Source organism: Dipodomys ordii, unplaced genomic scaffold, assembly GCF_000151885.1.
Source record: "Dipodomys ordii isolate 6190 unplaced genomic scaffold, Dord_2.0 Scaffold111, whole genome shotgun sequence".
Taxonomy (NCBI): Eukaryota; Metazoa; Chordata; class Mammalia; order Rodentia; family Heteromyidae; genus Dipodomys; species Dipodomys ordii.
The window spans coordinates 7,546,701-7,571,318 of NW_012267327.1; the positions used below are offsets into that span (position 1 = coordinate 7,546,701).

Below are 24,618 nucleotides of genomic sequence, written 5' to 3' on the forward strand. Positions count from 1 at the left end.
TCGAGGTTGGCTATTACTGATTGGGAGTTGGGAGGATAGAGGGCTAAGACCTTTCAAAAGAAACACTTTGTGCAGTATCACTACAGAAAATAAAGTCAGCATTAAGCTAGCTTTGACAAGCTAACTAGGATAATGGTTGGTGCATGTAGCTGTTGTTTATACTGTTTCAAATGACAGGAAGGAACTGAACAGCAAAGAGTTCAAACCAACCAGCAACTTGAATTTTGAAAAGCTGTGGCATGGTAAGTTGACACTGTACGTGGTTAGAATTCATGAGGCTTACTCCCTCCCTTCCTCTATCCATGCCTTTTTATTTCCATATCCACATTTATCCGGACAGTTGAAGAAAAAGGAATAAATACTATTAGGATTATTTCTTTGGGGGACATTCTCAGTTTTGCGTCCACCCTACCATGACTTTTTCTCTGTTTTCTAAAATGTATTAATTTAATTGTTTTAATACTTCCTCTTAGGGGAATTTGCATTTTCTTAACTGTCTTTACAAGATCCAAATTTAGCTTTTGTTCATAGGTAACGAGGAGGTATTGGTGTGGGGGTGGGGTGTATATATGTGTGGTAGTGATAGTGGGCGTTGTCTTGAGTTCCAACATTTCAGTTGTTTATGTTTTTTCTACCTCATGTAGTCAATTTTGCTGATAGTTAATTTCAAATAAAATATCTTCAGAGATAATCTCTCTCTCTCTACATAGATATATGTATCTTCTCTAAAGTTATAAACATTTTGGGGCTTGTGTTCATATACTCAAGGAAGTCTTGTTCCTAGTAATGCCAGAGTAATTAGTAGAAACAAGAAAACACATATGGTTGCACTGAAGCAACATATTCATTGTTAGTGTTTTCCTCATGCTAAATTTCCATTGGTTCTTGGCTCTATATTAGTGCATTCTCAAGGCAATTTTACAATATATTTCAGCTCTAGTAAACTTGGACCATGATGTTTCCTAATAAATATCTGAATTCTTGTAGTCACCTATTATGGATTTAGGAGTTAAGAAGGTTTTCTGTTTGCTCTTTAACCTCCCACTTTCTGAGAAGATTAGACTGTAAACAACCTAGTGGGAATCCTTCAGGCTGAACCAAGGCCAAGCTGATCGCTGCTGGTAGGGAACCCATACCACTCTATGAAACACAATTAGGAAAACAGAAAGAATTCACCCATACTTTCAGGAAGAAATGACACTGCTTCTTAGTTGAGCTCTAGTATCATTAAAGAAACTGAAAGATAAGATTTTTATTTCTTTATATTTATTTCTTTATATAATTTTTAAGTAATTGTAAAGTGGGGTTTCAATTCAACCTATCAAGTTATGAGTATAATGCATCTTGATCAGAGGTAAGATTTTTAAAACAGTTGGCAGAGATAATAAGTTTCTAAACAAACCAAATTTGCCAAGATTTTTTCAAATGGTGTATTAATTGTCAGTGTCTGACAGTTGCCTGCCCCAGACACTTCAAGAGAAGTCCATTGTCCCCCACCAATGAAGCCCAGAGCTCCCTTCTTTTCTCCAATCAATTTATGCCCAGAGTCTGAAGGTTCATAGCTTTCTTTTAATTTTGTGAGTCTGCCCTTGCATGGTTCTCCTGCATGATTTGGTCCTGAGGAAGTGACCTACCCACAACCCCACAGAGCTAATTAACCCCACACTGAGCACTTTTTCTCTCATTTCACACATCCACTCAGTGTTTTAAATGACCCAGCAGCAGATCATATGATTTATTTTTCCCCTCAGTGAGGAAATCATGGTATTGGGAAGAGCAGGGATCTACCTGTTCTCATTCAACCCAGTAGTGTGATCTCAAAACACTAACAAATAGCATCTTATCTAAGGTTGCAGTAAAAGCTGAAAAATCCATGAGTGAATCTATTTTATATCATTCACTCAAATTCTTGCAGTGCTTATTATAAGCAACAAATAATTTATAATAAATACTGAGGTAGAGAACTTTGATCTTTATTCAGAACATTAAAAAAAAATCTTACTAAAAAAACTGCCCAAAGAAGCCACAGGCTACTGTCTGTCTTGAACAGCTGCAGGGAAAAGACTGAGCTGAGAATGATATAATTCATCTTCTTTTCATTTCAGGGAATAGACTCACATTTCTCAAATGTATTTTATTTTATTTTTTGCAAAAGTGAATATTTGGAAGACTACAAGATCACTGTTTTCTAACTTTCTAAAAATGAAGTGAACATGATGACAGTGGGTGATTTAATGGAATCAGTTTGTCAGCGTGATGGAGCTGAAAAGCTTTTACAGAATGTGTCCCCACGCTAAACAACAACAAAATCCCCCCAAACCCACCTTTAACTTAATGTACAGAGCATAGAGAGGATGTTTCTCCTTGGCAAAAGAAAGAAATATCATTAATTTGGACAGTAAACATAAGGTTCTGCTACAAATCTCTGTAGTAAACCCCAGAAATTGCATGCTGACCAGACAAATGAAGACAGGCAAGTTCTAGGTCTTGTTAGAAGCTTCTAAAAGAGTCATCAGAGTTTAAAGTTTGCTATTTGGTTGGTGACAAGAAACATTCTAGGCAATTTCACTCTGTTCTGCTAGTACATGCACTCAGAGTTTTAAAGATTTAGGCATAATAGCCCTGAAAATGACTTCTCAATGCCCCACCTTACACTATCATACTTCTGTTACCAAAAGTACATAGGCTTAATTCATCTGCTGGGTAGCACTTGATCAGAGAATATGCAAGTCTTTTGTGGACATTCAGCCTCTCCTTTGCAAAGTGATTCATGCACACCAATTCTATACCTCTCAGTCAAGTGGACAATTAGGACAAAGGAAAACCCATGTATTATTTGCAATTCTTTGAGGTGTCTCAAATCTTATGATTTGTAAAAGAAAACATAATGGAAATTCTAAAACACATTTCCCATTGCTTCCTGAACTTCTTGGTTGCCAAGAAGGAGGGTCTTGTGGGTCATGTGAGTAAAACTGGCTCAAAAAGATCCAGTGAGGCACAGCTCATTCTTATGTATACTGGTCTAGAATTTCATGTTTAGCATAGAGACTAACTGACTCATTTGGTCATCCTTCAGCAATTGGTTGGTTTTGGTGTGATTTCAAAGACTGTGCTGCCCACTAGAATTTTTAGGATCTCTGATGCTCAGGAATCATGATCTATATTACTATCTTTTTGGATTTATCTCCTATCACTTTCATGCAAAATTGGCCCACCTGACAATAAAACATGGATACCTGTGGGAGTGGACAGGATAAGGAATGGGAACAGAAAGGAATAAATCATAAAAAATAGTGACTTTATGCCCTTTTTAAAATTCAACTCTTATAAATGAGCCTAAAGAGTTTCTGAAGTAAGCTTGAGAGTTGATTTAGATAGAGACTATGGAAAGTATTTTTCTAGATGGAACCATGTATCCATTTATTAGTTCAACTTTTTTTTTCTAAGAACCTATTATTTTTATTCAGGTAATACATTTCTAGTCCTTTTCTCATGATCTTTCATTACCATGTATGTTTTAAAGAGATTTTATGTCTTAATTTGCATTTGTTGGCTGACTTGAAATTATCATAACAAGCTGCTCCAAATAACCTCTCTTTATCTTTCTTATTTGCTCTTTTCCATTGGCCTGGGACAGCCTCATGAATGACTTGACTCTTCATAGCCAATACAGTCAACTCAGCTAATTTCCTCCAATACCTAGTGTACTTTGTCTTTCTTAAGTAGCCATGTCTAGAAATTTTTAAGTCTTTGAAATAGATCTTACTGACCAGAGAACCATTTTTCCTTTTTTTTTTCTTTCTTGAAACAAGTTATGAGGCTTTGGCCTCCAAGAAGTATATCTCCAGCTATGGGCATATTATAAATCAATGATCTCCCTGACACAACACTCACTACAGATAGAAGGATTTCAGTATTCAATATATGACCATAATCTTATTCCGTAATCTGGATTTCAAAGAGGACTTAATGAAGTACTATCTCTCTCTCTCTCTTTCTCTCTTTTACAAGGAACTACTCCTTCTATCTGGCCATCCTAGGTTAATGTCAATAAATACAATGTAAGAAACATTAACTCTTCTTCAGCTTGTTGAATCTGTTTATTTTCTCATATCCCTTATCAACAATAATAGGAGAATTTAATGTATGTGCCAAGAACTGCCCTCTTCTCCCCATTTATTTTCAGATGTTTTCATCTTATATAAACAGTGGTGATGGAATTATAAATACTATTATTCCTTCTCCATGTTAATACTCTTATTATCTTGCATAAACACAAGTGAACAAATGCGTACATGACACCAATCAATCTCTTTTTTAAAATGCAGTTTTCATATTTTTAAGCAGTAGAGAAAGAATTTAATGAATTCAACATGTAGTTTACCTGTTTATATTTTGAATGTTAATGAACTAAAACCAAATTATTACTTAAGTTCTTCCACACGTACATTAGTCATTAACACTGTCCATGCCAGCATGGAATAGAGGATAGATGAAGCTAATGGCTATAGATTCAAGTCTCCTGAGTCAGTGGGTATACGAGATATCAAAACCAAATCTAAAAATTTTCTGAGTGGTCTAGGAATCACTTTGTATTTCATTTCAGCCTTGGTTTCTCTTATTTTCCAGTGTATGCTCTTTTTCTATCTTTCATCACTTCATACTCTCTTCCCTTCCATTCTTCAAGTTCTTTCTCCTACTTCTTTATAACAAAAAGCATTTAGGAATAATTTTAGAGGACAGCAAGATTAAAAAAAACCCACTTAGGGAAGACTTATGATAATGTACTGCATACACACATGTACACACACATATATATCCTATATTTGATTGATGAAGCAGGAGAAACTGGGACTTTGGAGATTTTAAAAATTCATGGTATGTCTGGTCATATTAATCTCCAGACCAGCTGGGTTTTAGCATTGCTGAAAAGAGCTATAATAGGAGCAGAAGTAGGAGAAAGGAAAAAATAGAGAAAAAAAGTAGAATTCTATAAGGATTTATATTTGCACAAAAAGAGAGGACTTCTTCAGAATTGCTTATTGAAACTCCCCAAAGTTATTTTTTGAACTTATGGATAAATAGCACCAAGGGAAAGAGTTTAGGAATTCTCACAGGGTTTAGCAAACTATGAAAGCCTGTATATTATATTCATCTCAGTCCACTCAAGCAAGTAAAGGATAACTAGAGCATGGTATCTCACAGTGAATAACATGGTTGGTTACTTTGCTAGGATGACATATGGAGACAGGGCCCATAGGGACAGAATTGTCCTTATGAATATCATAGAAAGACACCCAGGTTCAATTGAATGCCTAGAGCATGAGAAATTAGCTGTAGCTGTACCTGCCTTAAAAGCATTTTCTAACCAAGCACCGACTTCTTAGTCTAGTCTTCTTGAGGGAGAAAAATTAATTCTACCTGGGTGTGGCAGTGTGGTTGTGTACAGTGATCTTAGCACTTTGCAGCATAAGGCAGGAGGATTCCGAATTCAAGGATTATGCAGCAAGACCCTGACTAACTAACAAACAGACAAAACAATCAAATATAATTCTAAGCTGTGGGAATGCTTTGTGAAGTTTCTGTATAGGGAAAGGTTGTTGAGAAGCATCACAACATTCACTGCCTAATAAAGGTATGCGGAAAAAAGAGGAAACAGAATGTGGAGCAGTGGCTCAAGTGGCAAAAGTGCTTACCTCAGTTGTTTGTCCTAGTGATACAAAGTTCACTAATTGCCTTAAATTAGTGACAAGGATGGAAGAAATTCTGAGCATTAGTCTGTTTCTGAGTTTGGTCTGTATTCTTCAATGATTCAGCCCACCCTCTGTGGTTTCTTTGAGACCTGTAGCTAACCATATGTATGGTAAGGACAAACCTGGCTGGACATATTTGACTTCAGAAAATGAGTAGTCTTTCTCACAATGATTTGGGTTTTTGTTTTTGGTTGTTGTTTCATGGTTTTAATCTTCTTTCCAGACTACTGATCCTTTTTTCTTTTTTTTTCTCTTCCCAAGTGGCTAAGGTTAAAGACACTGACCAGCTCCATCAATTCCTACTATAACATTTTTAATTGGTTCCTAAGTCACCTTCCTTTTTCATTCTTCAGGTTGGTTTGTTAACCTTTCACTTCCTGTAACGTAGCCTCCGCCCTTCACTCACAATTAACCTTGCTTCCTTACTAGGGAAAAAACAGAGTCCATCAAAGAGCATTTTGCATCACTTTAACTCTGAAAGGGAACCCATGCATGGTATCTGCAGAGACCTGTCTCTCTAGCAAATGAGGACTCCTCAGGATCTCATGGTGTCACAGTACTCCTTTTGTATTTTAAATTTTCCCACTTCCTGCCAGCATGCTTTAAGCTGTCCTCACTTCAGTAACAATGATCACAATAAATTCAAGACTCTTCCTGTGGACCTGTTCTCTCCTGCTTTGTGCCAGCTGCAAGCACCCTAACCTCCCAGTGACTCTTCAACACAATTCAATGTGGCTTCTCTAGCTGTGTTTGTAATTAAACTCTTTTTGCTAAGGTCACCAAAATGTCTTCTCTTTATCTTTTGGCAAGTATAGAAAGGCTTGTTTTATTTCAATGGTTGACCTTTGTAATCACCAAGGCCATACATATACACAAAAGAGAGTGGGCTTTATTCCTTGGTCTCTCCTCCTTGGGCTCCTTGGCCTGCCTTTGGTTCTGTGGATGTTCTCCATGAGATCTGCTTTTGAAACATGTTCCCACTTCCTTTCCTTTTCAGGTGCATGCTGAAATACAAATAGCCACCCATCTTCTTATGTACCCAGGCCCTTCTCATCCTGTGTGGGATGAACATCCTGACCATTCACATTACTGACTCTAGCTGAAAGTTGACAGTGGTGTGCACTCTAGTTACCTGTGTCCCCAGGTTCACTCCATTAGACAGCCAAGGTATCCTGCTGGCATTGTAGCCAAGGAATGGACAGCAAAGGCTTGTGAATGACTGGTCCATCTTTGATTGGCTTTCTGTTCTATTCAACAGGTACTGAAAATCCCACTTTTCTCAATAGGGTCCAACTAGACCTTTTTGCTGCAGAGAAAGACAAAGAACTGATCTGTTTTTTGAAGCCTGCACAGACTCATGGGTGTGATGGGAGGATGAAAGGATACCAAAAGACTTCTGAACTGCTTGTCTCCAAAATTCATACTTCTGTAGCACTGTCTTCTTTCCTTGTATTTTTCCTTCCTTCTTTCTTTCTTTCTGTCCTTCTTTTTTTTTCTTTCTTTTTTTCTTTTTTGGTCAGTCGTGGGGCTTGAACTCTGGGCTTAGGCGCTGTCCCTGTGCTCTTTAGCTCAAGGGGAGCACTTCACTGCTTGAGCTACAGTGTCACTTCCAGTTTTCTAGTGATTTATTGGAGATAAGAGACTCATGGACTTTCCTGACTGGGCTGGCTTTGAACCATGATCCTCAGATCTCAGCCTCCTGAGTAGGTAGGATTACAGGTATAAGCCACCAGCTCCTGGCTCTTCCTTGTATTTTTAAAAATTAAAGTAATTAATTACTTTTTTTCAACATTGGAGACTCAACTTAGGACCTCAAGCATGCTAGGCAAGTACTCTACTTCAGTCCTCCTTTCATTGAGGTATAATTTTTTTTTTTTTTTGCTGGTCATGGGGCCTGAACTCTGGGCCTGGGCGCTGTCCCTCAGCTCCTCAACTAAAGGCTAGTGCTCCACCACTTGAGCCACAGCACCACTTACAGCTTTTTCTGCTTATGTGGTGCTAAGGAATCGAACCCAGGGCCTCATGCATGCAAGGCAAGCACTTACCATTGAACAACCTTCCCAGCCCCATCATTGAGGTATAATTTATATTTGATAAAATTCACTTTTTCCATTATTTTACTATCCAATAAGTTTTGACTTCTATGTTGGTCTCAAGATGTATTTAAAATAAAGTTTAAGCCCCAAACCCTTCTCTCAGCAGTCTTCCCTACTTTACTAATTGTGTAGTCATATAAGGCCACTCAGAATTCAAGAAAATATGCTAAGTATAATCTGGCTTCTTATGACTGTCATCGTGCTACTTATTGCTATAAACTCTGTAAACACAGACAAATTTGAATAGCATAGTACATGTCACTTAATACCGATACCAATTTATATACAGAGTCCTTAAACTAGATCTTATTTTGAGAAGTCTATTTTTTTTTACATAGAAGACATTCATCAAGATATAAAAACCTAAAGATCCCTATTATTTTTTAGTATTATGTGTCAAATTATATACTGACCTTCAAATTCATGGGTTGAAGCTCTGGTCCCCATGACCTCAGAATGTTAGCATATTTTACAGTAGTCATTGCAGATATGATTAGGATGAGGCTGAAGTTGGGTACACCAGCTGATGCCTACAATCCCAGCTATTAGGAGGCAGATATTGGAGCTATCATGGTTTTGGGCCAGCATGGACCAAAAGTCCTCATCCAATCAATACGCTGGGCATGATGGTACTTGTAGTTCCAGCTATGTGGGAGGCATACAAAGGAGGCTTATACACTGAGGCTGACCATAGGCAAATGATCCCAGACAGACCTGACAATATGTGGAAAATGACTAAAGCCAATAGGAATAATGGCTCATGGGGTAGAGTGCCTATCTAGCAATAAGAAGACTGAGTTCAAACTCCAGACCTGAAAATAAACAATGAAATAAAAGCAAGAAAGCAAAGGCACTGGTATAGAGTTAGCCACTAATTCAGTATGACTATCACTGGTGTTTATATTGGGTAATTGGGTATGTGTGTGTGTGCAGGGGGGGGGGAGGAGGGTTGGATACAGATACACATGCAGGGAAAATGCCACCTGAAGATAAAGGCAAATATTGAGTGATGCTTCTACAAGCTGACATGCTAAAGACTGCTAGCAAATCACCAGAAACTGGGTGTGAGGCAAGGAACAGGCTCTCAAACTTCCAGAAGGACCGAATCCTGCTAACTTTGATCTTGGATTCTATCTTATAGAACAATGAGATAAAAAGTGTCTGACATTTAAATCACTCACTTTGTGGTACTTGGTTACAGCAATCCAAGCAGATGAATGTATACTTAGTAGACAATCCATCCTTGAACATATTGGAGAACCAATGAACTTCACTTATCAAGTACTTATTTAGTGTCTACAGGATGTTCAACGAAAGAATAGGAGCTTTATGATCTTGTAGCACTTTTTTGTTCAGTAAAAAGCAATCTATCCATTATCAGTGTAGTATTGCTGAATGAAGAAAACATGTAAACAAGCTATGTAACTTCACTCTTGAGCTTCACACACAAGCCGTATACTCTCTTCAAAAATGGTCATGGTACTACTGATATTTAATCCCATGCTCTATTATTTCACTGAAATTCTGGTAATCTCTGTGTAAGTCTGAACTATCTCGAAGATTAAGGTAGTTACATGATTCTCTAGAGCTTCTAATTCAAGCATAGTCTTAGGAGTTTAGTTTGCCACATTGCTTATGGCCTAGACTATAATGATTAATGAAGTCTCAGAGTGGAGATGTGCTTGCTTGGGTAAGACACCTCAAGAGCTGTATTCCTCTATCAGTGAAGTGATCTACTCAAAATAATTCCTTAAGGACTCTCTTTGTGCTTCAGAGAACAGAACTGTAGATGGGCAGACATGATGCTGATTCCCATTAAACTTCCATCCTAAGGAAACAACCTGAACAACAAATCTTACAGTTGGTTCCTTAACTACAACAGGTATGATGAAGTATAAGAAGAATGTTATATCTCTGTCTATCTATCTGTCTGTCTGTCTGTCTGTCTGTCGATCGATGGATCGATATGTGTATATCTACACACAGATATATAGCTATATAGACAGAGTGCTCAGCGAACACCTGGGTCAGGTTTCCCTGGAAGTGATGCCTGAATGCCTCAATGCTGCTGTGAGGCTGGATTATGGGTGTCTGTTTGAATACGAATCATGAAGTCTTAAAGATGATTTGTTTCCCTTCCTTTTTTCCCTCATAATCTTTACCCACATGCACACATTTCAAATGCATAAAAGCATTGTTCAAATATACTAAGAACAAGAAAACTAATCAGAAAAGAAGGACTGTCCAAAGGAATGGGGCCAAAAATAGAAGGGGGAAAATCCGTAATCTCACCATTTGTTTTGAAAACACCCCAAAATGATTAAAACAGATTATAAACTAAAACATATGAACTAGTCACTTGCCAAGTTTCATCTTAGAATCAAAACCATTTTGAGGTTTATACAGTAAAAATGAACTTTCAAGTATGAATTCGTGTTTTTCTTTCCTTGGTCCTTAGTTGATTTCAAGTATTAGAGATGAGGCTGTTTGGAGGGAAAGAAATCAGTTGGTTAAGAACATGTGGCATACATCTCCTAGTAAGTGCCATGTGATCAGGACTTGGTCATACCTGTATTCCCAGAAGAATGGCTGTCATTCAGTAAGGGCTCAATAAATACCTCTTGGATAAATGTTCTGGGCAATTAAGAAATTCTCCAACTCCTTTCTTACCTCAGCTTCTTCTTGTTTTAGGCCAGTAGTTCTCAATCTTTTGATTCTGTAAGGTCCGCTCCTGGATGGTGAGCAGACGCCACCCTCCTCGCAGCAAAGTCTCCACCCAGTACCTGCGTTAACCTAGGCAACTGGGACACCTGGAAGAGGTCACATCTGCATCTGCTGAGGTCACATCTGAATTTGATGTGGCCACACTCTTCTTCACCCATACCCTAGATAAGGCCTAGAGCAGGCCCAGACGCTCTCTCTCTGCTCTTTTCTAGCTCTCTGCTCTTTTCTAACTCTTTTCTAGCTTTTTTTCTCTCTTTGCTAGCTCTCTCTTAGCTCTTTTCCCCAACTCTCTCTTTCTCTCTCTCTTTCCCAGCTCTCTCTCTTTCCCAGGCCTTTCCCAGCCACGTGGAGTGCCAACCTTGCCTGGTCCCAGCAGGTCTACTGAATAAACCTACCCCTTACCTAAATACCATGTGCATGCTGCTGTTCTTACTCAGCTACCTCTTTTAAAAAACCTAACAGATTCCACCAGGGAACTTTATAGTTTTGGTTACCACAACTGGAGAGTAGAGACCAGGAATGCTGCTAAACATTCTACAATGCACAGGACAACTCAGCACAATAAAGATTTATTTAGGCCTAAATGTACATAGGGCTAATGATGTAAAACTTTGCTTTAGACCCTTTAGGTTTGTTGAGCTCTACATTGGTGTCTGTTCCTCCCCATACTTAGGAAGAGAGTTTAGACCTGGAGGAAGTATGCCAGAAGAGCCTGGCCTCTTCATTTCTTTTACCAGTGAATAGAACTGCTCCTCTGAGGTATGCTCAGAAAAAGCCAAGTTTGTATTCTGTCCTCACTGGGTCAGTATGACTTTACTGGGAAAGCACTTAAGAAAGTGTGTCTCTTCAAAGTTAGTGAAGAATTTTTATAGAGTATTCATAATTTCCCTGAGCTTACCTAAGAATATATCTTAATCTCGGTAAAATTAGCTTGCTCAGAGACAAGAGATGTGTCTGTAAGAAAAGTTACATCCATTCAATCAGTTTATCTATCTGTGACTGGTCAGGATAACACAACAAGCTAGACTTTTTTTCATTGATAATATCACAATATCCCAATGCTCAATAATGTGTCTTTAGACAGATTGGATATATAGCATTTCATCTGCTTCCTTCCTCATTCTGCATATTAAAATACTAGCACCTGATTCCTATTTCAGTGAGGGAAATTTGTGTGGTGTCAGAGCAGGGCATGTGCCTATTTCTCTACTACAACAGTGGATCAACTAATCTTGGTGTTGTGGCCTGTAACCCAGTTACCATAGAGACTGCATATACTAAACATGTAGCACTGTGATTGGTGGGGAGCATACATTTCACAGAAGCTTTTTTGGGGAGATAAAGATAAGACACAGAAAAGAAAATGAGACTTCCAATAGAGAGACCCAGCAGGGAGAAGTCTCAGATGATCACAGATTCTAGAAAATTGGACAACAGAGATTATAACTACCATGATAAAACCAACATAAACTTTCTAGACTTTGGCTGCCTTTGCCAGGAATATTTCAAATATGGGGAGGCAGAAGAGACATAAAATAATTAAAAAGTTAGTAAACAAATCTACTGAGATATGGAGTGACAAAAGGGATATGGAAAGAAGACACTTTTAAATGATTCAAGACAAGCAAGAAAAAGAATCTCATATATTACAATGGGAAGTGACATTCTATAGGAAGGCTGACTGATAGAAGCAGGACCTCCAGGAATTAAAGTCCTGAGTACCTCTTTTTCCTTACCTGGTGGGACAAAGGAAAAGAATAAAGATGACTTCTCTCTCATTGATTAATGGGATCTCCTCAGATATTTCAATGGTTTGACCTTAGAACTGATGAGTATATGCACATCAGAAAAGAAATCCGACTAAAATACTAATGTGAATAGAAAATTGGAGGGACAGTCTTGATAATGCAGTCATATCATTTCTGTAGTTTCTTAAAAGTAATAAGGACCCATAATTTATTACCAGTGCAATCATGTACATATTTTTCTTTGCATAAAAATTTGAGGTATACAGTTATTTCAGAAATCCAGGTAAATCTGCAATATGAAAGGTCCAGATTATAAACTATAGATTTTTTTTTCTTGAAAGTACTTGAGTTTGAAGTCAGGGCTTTGTATTTGCTAGGCAGGCACTCTATGGATTCAGCATGCCTCCAGATTTTTTTTTGCTTTAGGTATTTTTTTTTCAGATAGGGTCTTTTCTTTTGTCCAGGGTAAGCCTTGGATCACATCTCCTATCTACACCTTTTGTTTAGATGAGTTTATAGCATGTGCATGGTTTACATGTTGAGATGTGTTCTAGCTAGCTTTTTTTTTTTTTTTTTTGGTCAGGGCTGGGCTTGTATTTGATATATGCCTCCCTAGTAGCTGGGATTATAGGTGTGAGTCACTGTGCGAGGCCTAATTGCAGAAAATTTTAAATAGGAAAGATAGCTGAGGATAGGATGTGTGTTGTACAGACGATGAGTGGGAAAGAATTTAAGAAAAAAGCAAACCACTGGAGAAAAGTATCAAAGTGACCGAATAAGTTCCAAGATGTTCAGATCTACATCATGTAATCTTTTGTTACAGATATCCACATCTCCCTATTTTAACATCTCAAATCTGTATTTTAACCCATTAGTTCTCTCTCAGTCTCCAAGCTTCTATATCAAGTGATCTATTGGAAAATTCAAATTAGATATCTTAAAAGCATCCTAAATTCAACATGCCCAAAGATAACTCCTCTTCTTGTTCAAAATGTCTCTTCCTCCTTTGTTGCCTATGGAAGTAAATAGCGTCATCTTCACCCATCTGACCAAATACCTGGGAATCATCTGTTGCCTTCTAATCATTTTAAATAATCACCAGCCTATATAGATTTGCAATTCTAATGCAATTTTTAAAATAACCAAAGTAGGCTTTTGTGCAGAGAAAGCAATACTTACAGTTAATTGGGTTTTAAACTAATATTAACTTATTAAACTTACAAATTTAAAATGGATAATTTTCTTTATTACTTTGCCTTTTACAAACACACACACATACACATATATACTAATGTATTTCTTAAAGTTATTTTATATAAAAATCAGAAAATGTTTTTTCTGGAAGAGTGAAGTTACTTACTAGGAAGAAAACTTGGAACCTCAGACTATTCAACAGAAATTCTGGGGTTGAGAGAATGAGAGTTAGTGTCTGATCTGGGGACACCTTTTACAAAGATTTCACCAAGGTCCCGGTTTGCACGTTGGATAATTTTACAGTCATTGTGACAATGAGGGATTTTAAGTCTACATCCTATTAAGGGAATTTTATAATCCAGGTCCTCTATGTTCAAGCTTTACTCATATCTAATTCTTCTATAATCACCTTGCACTTAACAGTCTGGGGAAGGCAGAGAGTATGTTGTGTTTCTACTGATCTGATTTTTTGATTCTGGGAATCTTTCTGAAGTGACACTGTTCACATTTTTACCAGTCTCAGTCCCCTTTGTACCACATGAGAGAGGACGTCATTATGCCGCTTGTAACACTGACATGGTCCACTGTGCTGTGTTCTCACTTTCCTCGGCTTTTATACTCGTTACTCCCTGTGTCTCGAACACCCATATTCCCTGATCAACATTAACTGAATGAAAAAAACATAAATAAATGCTCTGGATGTTGCTGCTTTGGGTGCTGAACAGAAATAGTATCCTATTTAATATTCTGGAGAAACTTGCATAAGTGCTCTTATTTTCCAGATTAATTTTGAAGAATCTGAAAATTTTGCTATGGAGAATAATGGAGCCCAGGCCACAATATTATGCTTTACATTTAATAAAAAAAATACCTGTAACATGAAAGAAGTGTTCCTCTTTTTTAAAAATTCACCCACCCAACATTTGCTAAATACTATGTAGCAGGTTTGGTGGTTAGTCATGAGGGATTTCTTAGAATATAAAATAGACAAAACCACCAAGCAAGCAGAACCAAAAAGCTCCTGCAACCATGAGGCTTATATTCCTTGGTAAGTGGAAATAAATATGTAAATAAAACATCTATTATGTTTGAAGGGAGAAGTGCTATGAAACAAAGAAAGATTTGGAGTTTCAAATGTGGCGGGTAGAAAATGCCTAACAAGAAGGAAAAATTGAGTATAGGCCATAGGGGGATGAGCAAACAAACTCAATCTGGGAAAAATATTTGGGCACTGAGAAAAGCAAAGGTGAAAGGTCTACAGTAAATGCATACTCGGTAAGCTAGAGGAGAGGAAAGAAGGTCAATGAGGCTTCAGAGGAGTAAATGAGGGATCCAGTGTTAAGTGAAGACAGAGAGGGCAGAGCGACACTGAGACACAGCGCGAGGGCTGATGGATGATTGTAAAGTGTAGGTTTTGGTTTTCTTTTGGGGGTTTCTAGAGTTGGCAATCAGGGCCTTGTACTTGCTTGGCAAGTGTTTTTCTAGCTAGGATTAGAGGCAGGAGCCACCTGGCTTGGTACATTTTCTTTTTTCTTCCAATAAGGTGGAGATCCATTAAAAAGTCCTGAATACAGGAATGGCATGGTCTGTCTGCAATTATATTTCATACATTGCTACTTCTTTTTTTTTCTTTTTTTATTGTCAAGGTGATGTTCAGAGGGGTTACAGTTACATGAGTAAGGCAATAAGTACATTGCTTATTGAGCTTGTTACCTTCCCTCATTTTTCTCCCATTCCCGTCCCCGCCCAATCCCTCCCCCCAAGTTGTACAGATCATTTTCAACATATTGCCTTGTGAGTATCGCTGTTGCATTGGTTCCTCCCTGTCCTTTGTCTCGCCATTCTTTTGTTCCCCTTCCCTTCCCTAATTTAGATAAAGGCATATACAATACCAGGGTACCAAAATCAAATACAGTGATGTACCTCAGGGGGAAGAACATACAAAAGAAACAAAAAAAATCACATAGTACATTAAAAACAACAATGAAGTAAAACCTCTTGTGTCCATATCTTGGAGTTCATTTTGCTTAGCATCATCTGATATGGTCATATGTGCATAGATATTGAGCTATTCTGCTCATCTGCTAAGATTATAGGTATACTATTTATTGCAAATAAGGGAAACCATGGGACCTATATTTCTTTGGGTCTGGCTTACTTCTTATCTAGCTGTTAGCTCAATCTGACTGCTCTCCCTGTTCCGTCAACACCTTTTCAACACTAGAAACAACCCCTCTGCTGGCCTTATGCTGTAGTTTCCATAACTAAATAATTGTCCTTGCCATTATTGTTTATGCATCTCTTGGCAATTTTAGTACATTTGGAACACAGCTGCCAAGATCTTCATCCTTGGTTGTTTATTTTTTATTTTATTTTGTTAAATCTCTGAATTTTATTTCTATTAAACTTGATGTGCCCTCTGTGGATTCTGTTTTCCCTTGGCTCTTTCCTTGACCTGGTTCTCCTCCACTTACTCTTCCTATTTTGAAGTCCCCACTTCTCACACAATTTGCCCTTTGTCTCATTTGAGGGAATCAGCTTTCACACCTTCTTTTAAACTGCCCTGTATTTAGAATAGTTTCTCAAATAATATAAAACTTATAATATTTATGAATAAATGACACAATGCCAAGATATTCTGTCTCTTCTTTCAAATAACATCTGAAGATGCACCTGCACGACTGAGTTCTATATTTAAGATATTGAATAAGTACCATTCACCCATCTGTTTTCATTCTGTCTTACATTTTCCAGGACCTGCTTAGGAGTTGTATTGTGAGTTCTTTTGGACTGAGGACTGTCTGGTATAGTTCACAAACTGGCCTTTGCTTTGTATGTTTGTGTTTCTTTGACAAATGATAAATAATAATACTCCTAAAATCCCTGGAAAACAGGAAGACTCACAACTGGGAATTATAATAAAAACAATGAAACAAAACCCTCTTACCAGGTTTTGTTACAGTAACATATACATCCATAGGTCTATATTCTAATAACTAATTGCCTACTTAAGCCATTTGTAAATTGTTCCTTTGCCAACATGATGTATAATATCAAATGCCCGTGTGGGTCACAGGACATAGGAAACTAGAACATTACAGCTTTGGGGGGATCCGAGGAAAGCAGCAAAATAAGAGGTTTGCTCTGCTGGGTGCACAGTTTGTAAGAATTAGTCTCACAAGTAGAACTACTTGACAGAATATATCCCTGTTCTCCAGCTTCTCCTTTTATCTCCCCTTTTCCTTTTTCCACTTCCCCCCCAATAATGGAAAACTTCCTTTCATTTTCTTTCCTTTCCTTTCTTCCCGCCCCCTCTCTGTCTCTCTCTCTTTCTTTTCCATTTCAGGTGGGAAGTATATCATTTTGTTTGGAAAAAAAATCTGTTTCTTGTGCATGTAAAAAATGGTCAGACTGAAGTTACTCTATGAAGCTGTCAATGTGTTTAATGGGGGAAAAGGGGGCTAGAGCTTAATGGGTGGGGCACCTCTATATTTATCTACAGATGAACCAGCTACAGTTAAATTCCTGTTTTCAAATGAAGACCAAAAATGGACCAATTGTCTTGTTACTGCAGTGGCCACTAGATGGCAGGTCCAAAAATCTGATTGGAGCTTCACAGGAGGGTGAATCTTTGATACATAGAAATTTTCTGGCATGAAACCAGTACTGATTTATCACAGTACTTTTCAGTTTGCTGAAACATCATCAGGTACATAAGATATTGTCTGCATTTCTCCTGGTGCAATAGTGATGAAGGCTCTTTGATATCTTGGGGTTGTATTAGCTTATCATTACATACAGCTAGTACTTTAGACAACATCCATCAAGAGACATTTACAGAGATGCAATTTATAAGTGTTCAGTTGTATTCCATTATCTCTGGTCTTTAAGCAATATATTGCCATAATCTCAGAGGTATAAAAAGTAGTTGCCTAACTTGCCTCCATGGAGAAACTGTGTGGCTGTGAACAGCTGCATTTGATCTATCTATCTATCTATCTATCTATCTATCTATCTATCTATCTATCTATCTACCTTTCTATACAAAATTTTCTCATAAGTATATCTATACATTTATGATTATAATTACCATTAAGTAGTATGAATATATGTATAATTTGTATTTATATATTATCTTTTATAATATATAAAATATATTATATATTTTATAAGATTATATATAATTATATATTATTAGTAATAAGTAGTATGAATACATATATAACTAGTATTATATATTATTTCCTATACTGGAGGTTGGCCTTATTTTTCATTTTAATTATTTTGAAAAGAGAATGATAACCTATAAGAAACATAATACTAAGTAGAAGAAAATAATTAAGTCCTATGATTGAAAATGAAATGAGAAAATTTAGAGGAATTTGCAATTTTCATTTTCTTGCATTCTGATGGGAGACTCCTAGAAGTGGGTTTTTATGAAACTATAAAAGAAGTCATTCTTGGACCAATTATTCTGAAGATGGGTCATGCCTTCATACCTGTTTTTCTGTTGTTACTTACTAGATTATCCTGATTTTAACTACATGGACACTGAGTACTTTTCTTTATCTTTTAATTAAAAAATGACCTTATGATTTTTAAAAGTAGAGACTCAAAAGCTCTGAGATAATTTATCATTCTCACTAAAGAAAATGCATTCTAAAGTCAAACTTATTTTTGTACAAAAGCAATGACATGCATTTTGATATACATTTAAGAATCTACACCAATTAAAATTTTATAACAATGAAAGCAACACAAACTCAATTACAACCATGCAACTCACTCATCACTCACCTTTTGTTCTCTTTTTTCTTTTAAAATTTTGTTAAAAGAATAACAGCAAGCATGTTGATTTCATCTATGCTTGTTCTGTGTATTTGGACATTAAGTGTCTACATGAGATGCCAGGAAAAGAAAGAATATTCACTCATATTTAGAATAGAAACATGCTTATCAATATGATCTGTAGTCATACCTATAAAACAACTTTTAGATCAGCACTGACTGATTTTCATTAGTATGAAGGTAGAAATTAAAATAACACCAAGATAATTTACATGAAATTCTACAGTTATTTTAACATAAATGTGATGAATACAAAGCTCATCCTTGTATTTCATCCCAGAAAGAGCGTTGGAATGGAAGCCAAGAGACTCAGGCTCTGTGCTAGTTTTGACAATGACTCACTGGGAAATCTAGAGGGTATGATCTCCCTCGGCTATATACCTTTGAAATGAAGGGGTTGTAAGGTAAAAGTCTGAGATCCCTCTCTACTTTTAATAAGTCTAATAATCTGTTAAGTAAATTGCTATACACTGTAGTAGTTTTTCTCTGAAACAGACTAATATTGTTAAATGAGAGAACAATGGTGTTAAAGGACTATATTGAAAACTAGATGTCCTATTGTGGGCCCTATTTGACAAGTGAAGCTGAACTTCCTTCACCAAACCCTCAACCATTCTGCAACTTTCTCAAGTATTCTTCCATTGCTTCTAACTCTAAATCCTACCCAAGAGGTCCTTCCTGATCTCTAGGCATATAGCTAAACTCCCTTCCCCAGACTTCTCTGAAGATCTCTTACAGCCTGTGACCCATTCTGGCCAATGTGATTTTGGTAAAAGTAAGACACAGTAGAAATCCTGTGTAATCAGTAGTCTCTCTCTTGACTAGTCTGCTGTTAGGATGTCAATCAAGGAGGCCCTGGAAAAATGTGTGCTAAAGATCATGGAACTTCTACCAACTTGGATCACTAGTCAGTCTTTAAATGGGCAAGAGAAACTTTTCATTGTTTTAAGCCACTGAGAACTGGGGGTTTATATACTAGGAGCTAATATTATCCTAACTAGTTCTTAGTTATAAGAACTAGTTATAAGAATTCCTAAACCTGAGATTGGTGCTGCTATGATACAATATTTATGTCTACTTCACTATGATTTTCACCTTATGTTCATTTCTTTACTAAGATGTAATACCTTTAAGGACAGATAAGTATTTTGCTCAGTCTTCACAAAACTCTACTTGGTTTGGAAATTGTGGTAAAATAGTTTTAATTTAAAAATCATTCTAGGCTTTTTTGTTTGTTTTATTCTATTTAGGTAGATGATGAGTTTATTTTTGATATAGACCTACAATGTGATAACCATAGCTTTTCAATTTATTTTTATGCACTGCCTTTCTAACAACCATGCTCTCAAATTAAAATATAATTAAAGTATTTTTTTAAATTAAGATAATACCAATGGAAGCATACATGAATACATTGAGATATATTAGAACTAGGAACCTTTAAAAACATTTTCAGTTACTGAAATTCCAGCCATAAACTATTTTATCAAATAGGTCAATGCACTTCTGGCATTTTCCTCTCAGTGTCAGCAGCAACCTCCTCTGAACAAAATCCTGGGCATTTCCAGTTTTATTTTCAGTTGTGGTCACTTCTACTCCTCCCTCAAATACCTTACCCTTTGTTTCCTTAACAACACTGGCCTGATTTCCCATTCCTCATCTCTCATGTTCTCCTTTTTGCCTTTACACCTCTTTCTTGTCCACTTGTCAAGTACTTGAATTTCCTAGTTTTCTGCCCTGGGATTGGTTTCCCCTCATAACTCTTTGAGTCATCTCATTCAGGTTTGTGGCTTCACTGATCATGACCTCTAAAATAACTCCTGACTCTTGATGTCTAATCCCAATCCACAAGTGTAAGTCTGTATCCCATATGGTCTCCTGAGTACTTTACAAAAATATGAGCATTTGGAAGTCACCTTAAATATAATCCCAAACCAAAAGTACTTCATGAGAAATCTTTTCTAATGTGGCATTTCTTGAAGGATTACTTCCATTGAGAAGCATCAAATCTCTCTCTCTCTCTCTCTGTCTGTCTCGCTCTCGCTCTCTGTCTCTCACTCTCTTTTTCTCCCCATATATAAATCAGCTAATTAAATTCTACATTCCATAGTACTTTTTTTGAGATTTTTGTCTAGGTTTGAGGACAGGGAAGTAAAGGCAGATTAAAAATAGGATTATTTGCACTCAGTGTCGGAGATCTACTATTACGAATTTTTTCACACAAACACACAAAAAAGGCAAGAAGTGCAGGATGACATTTTTTTTTCATACCCTTCTATTATACCAGAGTTCTGTTATAAGTCTCTAAGGAATCATGAGAGCTGTTCTGGGAGAGAATACTCTTACATTTGATTTCTCACAATTGGGATTGCTTTGAAACAAAAAGTAATCAGTGGGAAGAAAAGATTTTTGCAGAGGTGAGAGGAGCTTGGCTCAATTTTGGTTCCTTGGTAACCTCTGAAAAATAAAAGTTTAAAAAATGTCCCTACTTGCTGAACCTCCAGGAACAGAAGTATCATAGTTTTCATTCATTTTGGGGCATAATTATATGGGCTCACAATTATTTTAAGTGTTATATTTTTCTTTGACGTACAAATGAGACTCATTCCCTGTGTAATCAGTTGCTTTGATTTCTTGGTCTTAAGATTCATTCTTCAATGTTTTTCACAATTCTTCAACATTAGTAATAACTTCCTATAGCAATGCTGCTCCTTTTTCTTTTCCCAGTGTGATATATTTATCATCTATTACACAAACCTCCTCCCTCTGCTTCTTCCCTTTGCACCACCAGCTCTAACATCTTAAATTTTCATTTGACATACTGCTTACCTAAATTATTTCATGTGTGTTCCCATCCATGGAAATTCATTTTTGTGTGACATAAATCCCTACCCTATTCTATTTCACAGTAATAAAACTTTATACTGAATTGCCAAAGAGATAGGTAACCAACCAAACAGTTTAAATTAAGTGCAAGATACACATGTTTGAATATTCTGCTCTCTGTCTAAGATGTGGAGAGACAGGTTCTATATGTGTCTGAGTATTCTATCATCTTAAACTGTTAGAGTTAAATCACTTACGAATGGTTTGTTTCTTTCTTTGAGTTAAAAGTAACTTCTGCTATGCAAAAAAAGCAGCTATGATATAATATGTGCATTAAACAAATCTCTTATAAACAGTAATTACAGTCAGGTTTAGTCTATGAAAGAAGCTACTTCAGGACTTGAGCACATGCCAGTGAGATTAAACTTCATCTAGGGGCCAGGTGCCTTCATTGTTCTCTCAGAACCATCCACGGCTTCCAGTCCTTGCCCAAATTAACCTTTGCTAGTTGTTGTAGCCACGGTAAATATCCTGTTTATTGGATTTTATTAGCATTTTAAATTTTGACATTTGGAAAAGCACAATCCTCCTTCTTTTTCATCCTGTCACTTTTTAATGTGTAAGTGTCCAGGCTCTTTCCAATTTTAAGTTTCTCTCTCCTAGCTCCAGAAGATTATAATTTTGGAAAGACACAATTATTCTGCTAGTCTGTGGTGAGAACATATCAATTCCTGTGACAAAATTTTAGTCCCAGGCATCATTCATAGGGTTTATGCATTGAAGTTTGACTTCTTTCAGTCACTTGACACTTAGTGAAATGGGTTTTATTCTGAATGTCTCATTAAGTTACATTGATTCTCCACCATTTTCAGTAGATTTTTACATGGTACTGTGAAATTTCCATATAGGTAGCTCTTTTTAATTGGTTCTCAGCATACACTGTAACACAAGCAACACACATTTTGTAGATGAAGAAAAACAGACACAAAGGATGCTACTCTAGATAATGTGCTGCATGTAAACGGCAAGGCCGGAACAAGCCCTATTCCAGTGCTCTTCTTACTGGGTTACATTGTTATTGGTGGTACCGAGGTACTATGGTAAATGTCCCTAATGAAGAATCATGATACCTGGTTATCTGGTTAACATAATACCTGGTTTAAAAAAGCTTACTTACCACTGTGTATTCATTGGGTGTCATTTTTTTCAATTATCCAGCTATTATTCTGTCTTCTGTCCTATTCTGATATCATTCATGCCATATTCTTTTGTATCTATTTATTAGGCTGCACCCACTCAGTCAGCTCCCCCACAGCCCTCACTAGACTACAAGCTATTTGAGCGCAATGATCCATCCATATTTGTATTGCTGCACCTTAATAAGACCCTACCAACTGTGCCAACTCTCCTAGCTTCTTGTTTGAGAATGGGTTTCAACCATAACTTAAAAGAATATATTTTAAATCTTACTATTTTCATAGGAGGAAGCCATTTCTTCCACAAGAAGAAAAAGGGAAAAAGTCAGGATAGTCAATGGTTTATTCAAGAGAAGATGATTTGTCAGTAACCGAGGTATGAAGCAAACCCTGGGCTCATGTTCAGGCTACATCTGTATCATTGGAAGTCAAATGTGCACGGACTAAGCAGACTGACTCCTGTAGAAGGTGGAGGAAGCAGCAACTCCACTTCCCAATACAGGCTATGATTGTTTGAAAGAACTGTGGCAAACTGGACATTTTGTTCCATTCTAATTTATCTGTGTTCCTGTAGCTGTGTCTCTACTTCTAAACACTAATCACTTCTCTAGGTGAGCTTAAGTACCTAATTATTAAGAGCCCTCCAAATTTCTAGTGTCATCTTCAATATAGTTAGTGCCCTTTCTGTCCCATTTGCCCCCTGTGCTTGGTACTGAATCAGTATAGCTAATATCCTTAATGAAGAATCATGATACAGGGTTAAATTTACAAATTAAGCAATTCCTTTAGTTTTTATGTCAATTCCTTTTATTTTTGAATTTCCATCCTCCATTTGCTTAAAATCCATCCCACTGTGAGACTAAAGAAACAAGGCCACTGTGATAATTCGGAGAGAACTACTGAACTTTAGGATGTTTTTCAGAGATTCTCGCTACCTGTAAGCGTCTGCATACAGCCTCAGATTACCAGACTTCCAGAGAATAGGAGGATAGTGTATTAGCAGATTTCAAATTAATGTCTAGAATCCCAGATTTATTTCCTTGTCCCGGTTAAATGCCCTTTTGATTACAACAGCAAAACAAACAAATAAAAAAAGACCCTACAATTTGATTACATCCATTAATGGAGGCTTAAAATACTAACTACCATAGCTTTAACCCAATATCTAAATGCAAAAGGTTAAGTTAATATAATGTTAAGGTTGAGCCGCTAATTGCACAAAAGTCATTAAATTTAAAATTAGGGTTTCTGGTTCCCACCTTTTCATTTCGGCCACATTCCTCAAATGGTTTTGTACAATATGTTTAATTTAAATGTATGTTGTAGAGTTCCTTGGGGAAAAAAATATAAAGCACAGTAGATTAGTACTCAACTTATGGAAATCTGCTTTGAGTTTAATATAACCAACCATACTAGAAAAGTACAGTTGTTCTTTTAAATTACAATGCCCCACTTGATTTATTACTAAATTTCTGGTCAGGAATTTGCCCATTTCTCTACAAATCTTTTAACCTTTTACTTCTAATTACAAACTACTCATTTTCTGGAAAAAAAAACCCAGAACATTGTGTAACAAATCAAACAACCTGTATACTGTGACAAATAGGCTTATTTATTTAATATATCAAAAATATTAATGCAAAATTAATAAAAATAGAATCTAGAATAAATATTTAGGTTTACAGGTAAAGCAAAGCAAAATCCTTGAAGAAGAGAAGACAGATTTGAATCCTATTAATGCTATTCACTGACCCGGATGACTTCCAGCAAATTGCTTACCCTCTCTAATTATTACTATTACTTTTTTTCTGATACAGTGTCTCTATGTAGTCTATGTTGGCCTTGTGTTCTCTTTTTCGTTGTTCTATTTTGTTGTTGGTGGTTGTGGGGCTTGAACTCTGGGCCTGGGCAATGTCCCTCAGATCAAGGCTAGGACTCACCACTTAAGCCACAGCGCCACTTTCAGTTTTCTGGTGGTTTATTGGAGATGAATCTCACAGACTTTCCTGCCCAGGCTGGCTTTGAACCACAATCCTCAGAACTCAGCTTCCTGAGTAGCTAGGATTACAGGCATGAGCCACCAGCACCTGGCTGGCCTTGTGTTCTTTTATCCATCACCCTCCTGCCTCAGCCTCTTGAGTACAGGTCTGTGTAATCACATGTATCTACCTCTCTTAATTTTTTGCTCAGAGTAATAATACTCACTTTGTAAGGTTGTTAATAAATATTAAAT

At 36.8% G+C, this 24,618-nt stretch overlaps 1 protein-coding gene across 2 annotated transcripts in view; it reads right to left on the minus strand.

The window, feature by feature from the left end:
- Zbtb20 (zinc finger and BTB domain containing 20) overlaps positions 1-24,618 on the minus strand; it is a 274,572-nt gene that overhangs the window by 172,852 nt on the left and 77,102 nt on the right. The gene's annotated exons all lie outside the window — the stretch shown is intronic.